Consider the following 6239-nt stretch of genomic DNA (forward strand, 5'->3'; position numbering starts at 1 on the left):
TGAGAAGAGGAATCCAGATTGTGGAGGAGGAGAAGCTGATGTGGTAGGAGGAAGGCAAGAGGACGTGCTGTTTTCCACTGCTCCACAGCTTGAATCACATATTGCCTCTGACCCTCTCTCTGCAGGTCCTAACCACATGTGCCCACATTCAGCTCATTTCTCAATGTCCACGCTCTGTACCATCTCTTTCACAGTGTTTTCTGAGAAGTCCCCACACAACCGTTCTCCTTTCTCTGCGAAGGTATTCTGCAGAACATCACTCTTCTAATTGTTTTGTACTTCAAATACTGGCTCTTGTCCTTCCAAGCACATCTTTAAGCTTCTGAAAACATGCAGTAACCCTACTCTTATTTTGCATTCTTAGCACCCTGCATGCAGTTACGGTACAAAAATGGGACATTTGTACTGATCTAATATAGTTAAAAAGAGAGACAGCAAAGTTTCAGAAAACAACCCAACTATGACTTATCACCTTAAAGTAGGAAAGAACAGAAGAAAAGAATCTACACTGCTAATGGACCAATCACTTTATCTCCATTTATTGAATAATAATAATAGTAACAGAGCACATGGCACTGTAAGTCATCAAAATGGAACCTTATGCTTGCATTGAGTCATGGAATTGTGAAATTGAAGCCAAACATTTGTGTCAAGTAATGTAAATCCTCGTTTTATTCGTTCCTTCAATCCCACGGTAGATGGAGCACATTTTGTGTGTTGAACCTTATTCCGGTGTCAGAAATATGGCAACAGACAAAAGTCTCTGCCCTCATGAGACTCACATTCTCTCAGTGAGAGATAAGCACTATAGAGAAAAGCAACATGGGGAAAAGTAATAGTAAATGAAGGAAGAAAGGTACTATTTAAGATGGGGTGATCAGCTATTACGAAGTGCCAACCTTACCAGAGTAGCTGTACACTACGTGTAAAGGAATCTTAGCATACCCTCCACTTTGTCACTTCTTCAACCTCTGAAGTTGGAGTTGGGTTTTAGTCATAGCCTGAAGTCTCTAGAAGACAAGTCAACTGAATAAAGTAGATGACAAAATTGTATATTTCTGGCTGTGGTCAAAATAATAGATTACTATAATGACATAAGTTTTCTAGGGACCTGGGTGGCTCAGTCGGATAAGCATATGCTTTCAGCTCAAGTCATGATCTCTAGGTCCTCAGACTGAGTCTCACAGCAGGCTCCCTGCTCAGTAGAGAGTCTGCTTCTCCCACTGCCTCTGTGTTCTCCTTCTTGTTCTCTATCAAGTAAAAACATAAATAAGCTTTCTGTATCGTTCATTAACTGGCTTTGGAAGAAATATAAAAAAAGAATTTCAAAAATTCTTGAGCACCTGACATAGAATAAGTACTTCTTATGTGTTTCAGTGAATGGATAATTGAAATATCGCTATATATATTTTCCCAAGATGTTTGCTTTGATGTCAATGATATGAATTTGGATTCTACTGTTTTCTAAAAAGTCACATTAGTTTGTAATCACACCCCAGAAATCTCTGTTTAAAAACTATATTGTTATAACTTAAATATTCTTAACCAAAATCTGTTGCAAGAATTCCAGAATAAAGATCAAATACAATGTGGTCTTCAAAGAGAGTTTAAAAATTCAAAATTCATTCTGGATATGTTAACAGGTAACATTCCAAAGCTTTAAATATTATTTTTATTTAAAAGTTAAGCATGGAAAATAAAAGCATGTGGTCCCTTTTACAGATAATTTGAGATGATGGATTTTGGCAGGAGTCTTGGCGTTAACTACCAGGAAATTCAGTCAGTACAAATAAATGTTGGTAAGTAACTGCTTCGAAAACAAGAGAAAGGGCTTAGATTTAAAAAAAAAAAAATTCCTGTTTCTGGTTGGGGAGCAGTTCCCAGCTCCCATATTTGGAGGTTCCATATATTCATCAGCACAAAATTTTCAGCTGGACAAGCCTTAGATTAGAATCTGAGGTTCATGCTCATTAATGGTGTGAGAAGCTGGGCAAGGTTGGGCAAGCTGTCAACCTCCCTGAACCTCTCAGTTTCTTCATCTCCAAAAATGAGAATGGTTATTTTTTTACATAAAAGGGTCAACTTTTCTCTAACAATGATTTTATTAGAGTGCTTCATGGTTCAACTTACAGGAAATCCAGAGCTAACTGCTGAAAACAATAGGGAATTTGTTAGCTCACACAAATAAAGTATCTTGAAGTAGAGCAAGATTCTGGATTGATTTGCCCCAGAAGTTCTCATTCTTTTATTTCTTTGTTCATTGTGGTAAAATATAGACAGCATAACATTTACATTTTAATGATTTTTTTCATTTTAATGATATGTAAGCGTCCAGTTGAGCAGTACGAGTGCATGCCCATTGCAGCCATCACCACCATCCATGTCCAGAACTTTTTCATCTTCCCGAACTGCAACTCTACCTATTAAATGATTTCCCTCTGTTGCCTTCCTTTCCTCAGTCCCTGGAAACCACTATTTGACCCGTCTCTATGGATTGGACTGTAAATGGCTATTTTTTATGTATGCGATGTGCCTACCACAGTGCTAACTCTCAGATAATCAGGACAGAGAGGAACAGTGACTGCACAAGAACATCCAGCCTAAGGCGACAGCTTACTGGAATGATGTGGGAAGGAACTAAAAGATCAGACAGAAGTGCTAAGCTCCAAACACGAAGAGAAATGGTTAAAAACTAGAGGAGGAGTCACCTATTAACTATTTTGGGCCAATCTGCCGTGAAATCAGAAGCCAGAGTAGTGTTTACACGTTGTGTCTTCTGTTGGCTTTTACCTTTACAGCAGCAAATGTCTTCCAATTGGTCTTCTGGCCACCAGACTCATTCTTCTAATCTATCCCCTAAAGGGTTGTCACTATAATTTTCCTCAAACATCAATGTTTTATTCCTGCTGCAAATTCCTCAACTGTGAGCAAAGAACTTTAGAGAGAAAACACAAGGCTCCCTTGGTCTAGAAGTGGGCTGAAAAATAGGTACTGATTCTAGCAGTAACCTTGGAAACCTGCTGATGGGCACTGATTTTAGTAGTGATGGTGGAACCCTGCTGATGTTGTGAAGTTGGATCAAGCTGCAAGCGGTCATGAGATGGTAGGCCCTCAGTATAATACCTGAGTGGAGCTTGGGACCCTGGGATTTCCTCCTGCAAAGAAGGTTTTGAACTTTAACCAACAGATGAGTGTGAAGGTACCCTAGAGAAGCAAGAGAAATGCATGACCTTCAGGTCCACGGTCTTTAGAAGAAGATGGTTTGAATGTGAGCTGCACAAAATGCAGGGAACTATGAAACTCCCCAGACACATCTTATGGGGTCCACTGAATGGTGAACATCCCCATGTAGGAAGAGAAAGCAGAGCCCCAGAGCTTCTGTATTCAATTAAAGAGCAGTGCAGTTGCATTGGAAATTGAGCAGTGATTCCATTAATTAAGGGTTTTAACAACGTAATTATAAAAGTTTTCCTGAGTGTAAACTTGGATTAAGATGGAAATCATTTCTTTTTGCCATGTTGCACCTAAATTAACCTGGCTATAACTTAAAACTTAAGAAAAGAAAAAAAGCAGGAAAGAAAATTATGCCTTTAACTTTATTTTTAGAAATAAAATAATTTCTGTAGTGTCATTTGCAAATATCTTCTCCCATTGTATGGTTGCCTCTTTGTTTTGTTGACTGTTTCCTTTGCTGTGCAGAAGCTTTTGATCTTGATAAAGTCCCCAAAGTTCATTTTCGCTTTTATTTCCTTTGCATTTGGAGACATGTCTTAAAAGAATTTGCTGTGGCCAGTGTCGAAGAGGTTACTGCCTATGTTCTCCTCTAGGATTTTGATAGATTCCTGCCTCATGTTGAGGTCTTTTATCCAATTCGAGTTTATCTTTGTGTATTGTGTAAGAGAATAGTTGAGTTTCATTCTTCTGTACATAGCAGTCCAATTTTCCCAGCACCATTTATTGAAGAGAATTTTTTCCACTGTATATTTTTTCCTGCTTTGTTGAAGATAATTTGACCATAGAGCTGAGGGTCCATATCTGGGCTCTCTACTCTGTTCCACTGGCCTATGTATCTGTTTTTGTGCCAGTACCATGCATCTTGGTGATCACAGCTTTGTAGTAAAGCTTGAAATCAGGCAATGTGATACCCCCAGTCTTGTTTTTCTTTTTCAACATTTCCTTAACAACAACAACAACAAAAAAATAGAATAAAGTTTAAAAGAAGAAATAAAATAATGCCTTTGATTTTTAAAATATGGTAGTTTTTAATTATTTTAATTTAAGTGTTGTCTCAAAATAGGCAATAAAACGTGACACATGTACACCTGTTCGTGGTGAGCTAGTATGTCTAAATTATCAGCATTTCTTACTCGGTAAGTAATATAGATGGACATAGAGGAAAAAAAAAAAGGATTTTAAATCGACAGGTTATTTCTTAGAGTTTTTTCTTTTGAAAAACAAATACTTCATTATGTTTAAATGTTTAATATTTATGCAGTTTATTGAAAATACACAAGTACTTAAAGACAGATTTCAAACTATTTTTTCTATAGATATTCAGAGCATGAAAATCTGACAGATACTTAAAAGAACAATTTCTTTTCTGTGTTTTCAAATGCAGTAAGCCAGTTAAATGTTCACCCAACTATTCAAACTCAATTTGCTTCTATGGCAAAAATAACCCTATTGATCTTTTTCCTCCCTTTTCCCCACTGTGTTTTTTCCAGCATCCTGACAGCTGTACTCTCATATGTCCAAATATTAGATAAGATTTCAGCTTACTATAAGGAAAATGTTGTAACACCAGAGCTGTTTAAATGCGAAGCAAAATGCCTGGGGAGACAAGAAGCATCCTGTTGGAGAAAGTGTTAAAATAGAGGTTCCCTCACAGAAAATTCAAACATTTGGAGAGTGGCTACCCCAGGTGAATAGTTTGCCTTGAGTCTGGAGTCTATGGTTACTATAATTACTGTGTATGACTTGAAGTAATTTCCTTGGCTCGCTTTTATTTTTTTTTAAAGATTTTATTTATTTATTTGACAGACAGAGATCACAAGTAGGCAGAGAGGCAGGCAGAGAGAGAGGAGGAAGCAGGCTCCCTGCTGAGCAGAGAGCCCCATGAGGGGCTGGATCCCAGGACCCTGAGATCATGACCTGAGCCGAAGGCAGAGGCTTTAACCCACTGAGCCACCCAGGCGACCCCCTGGCTCACTTTTGAGGAAAAAAAAATATTTGAATGAAATACCTGTCATCAGAATTGTTATCTAAGGAAAAAAGGTAGAAAAGAAGCAAGTGTCATAAAAACACAAAAATAGTGGACTGTCTACTTACAAAGTTAGTTCCTGAAAGTTCTTCTCCGTGTGACAACTGTGCCCATCAATTAGCATCTTTATCTAACAAGAAATAGTGAAGAACTGCTAAAGTTACATGCAATGGATCTGGCAGGAGACAAAATCAACAAGGGCAAAAAGAATGATTGGTACCGGGCATGACAATTATTTGGAAATAGATCTTTCAGAAAATCAGTTAAGCCATTGAAAAGCCATTGAATAAGCTTAAAAATGTGATCCTCATTGGGACTGTGCTATATAAGTCCACTGTGAAGTGATGGATGCTGGGTCACATTATAGATTTGGTTGGGAAAATTGTGCTCTATCCCAAAGCAAGGGCTGAGTCATTTTTTCATCATCCTAAGAATGTAGCCCACATTTGCAATTGCAACTCAATATGTTACACCTAAAATAAACTTTATATTTTTCTCTCAGATTTCAAGATAAGGTTGCAAAGAAATTTTGAACTATTTGCTATGGCATTCAGTGCTTGTTGAGATGGATTAATTTTGGTGGTCTTCTCTCAGAATGACATTTTTGTTGAGAAGTAAGGACTTCGTGTATTTTCCAAGCGAGGTCCTTAAAGCAACCTGAAAACAAACATATACCATAAGAGGCACTGTATTAATAATTTTTAAGAAGTTATTTAAACTTTCCCACCCTACACAAGTCTACAGTAGAAATAGCAGATGTTATGTCAATTTGAAAGGAAAAATTCCATGCCTGTTGTGTCAGAAGCTTCTTTAGGAATCTGAGATAATTCCACTAATCAATTATACCCAAAACAACTAACACAAGGCAGGAAGCATGCCCTGGGACCTCAGTCACTGAATGCAGTTATGGGTGACAATGGGTGATATTTTTTAGGTGATTCAGCATACCAAGATTCAGGTGTTTATGGGGTGCCTGGGT

The 6239-nt window shown here is 37.8% G+C and overlaps 1 long non-coding RNA gene across 1 annotated transcript; it reads right to left on the minus strand.

Moving 5' to 3' along the window:
• Window positions 1-3582: 3582 nt before the first annotated feature.
• Window positions 3583-5917, minus strand: LOC309867368. The gene is made up of 2 exons (XR_014313131.1): window positions 5329-5917; window positions 3583-4176 (listed from the first exon to the last, which is right to left on the minus strand). It is a non-coding gene; the product is annotated as an uncharacterized lncRNA (long non-coding RNA).
• Between the last annotated feature and the right edge of the window lie 322 nt (window positions 5918-6239).

Source organism: Mustela nivalis, assembly GCF_964662115.1.
Source record: "Mustela nivalis genome assembly, chromosome: 1".
NCBI lineage: Eukaryota > Metazoa > Chordata > Mammalia > Carnivora > Mustelidae > Mustela > Mustela nivalis.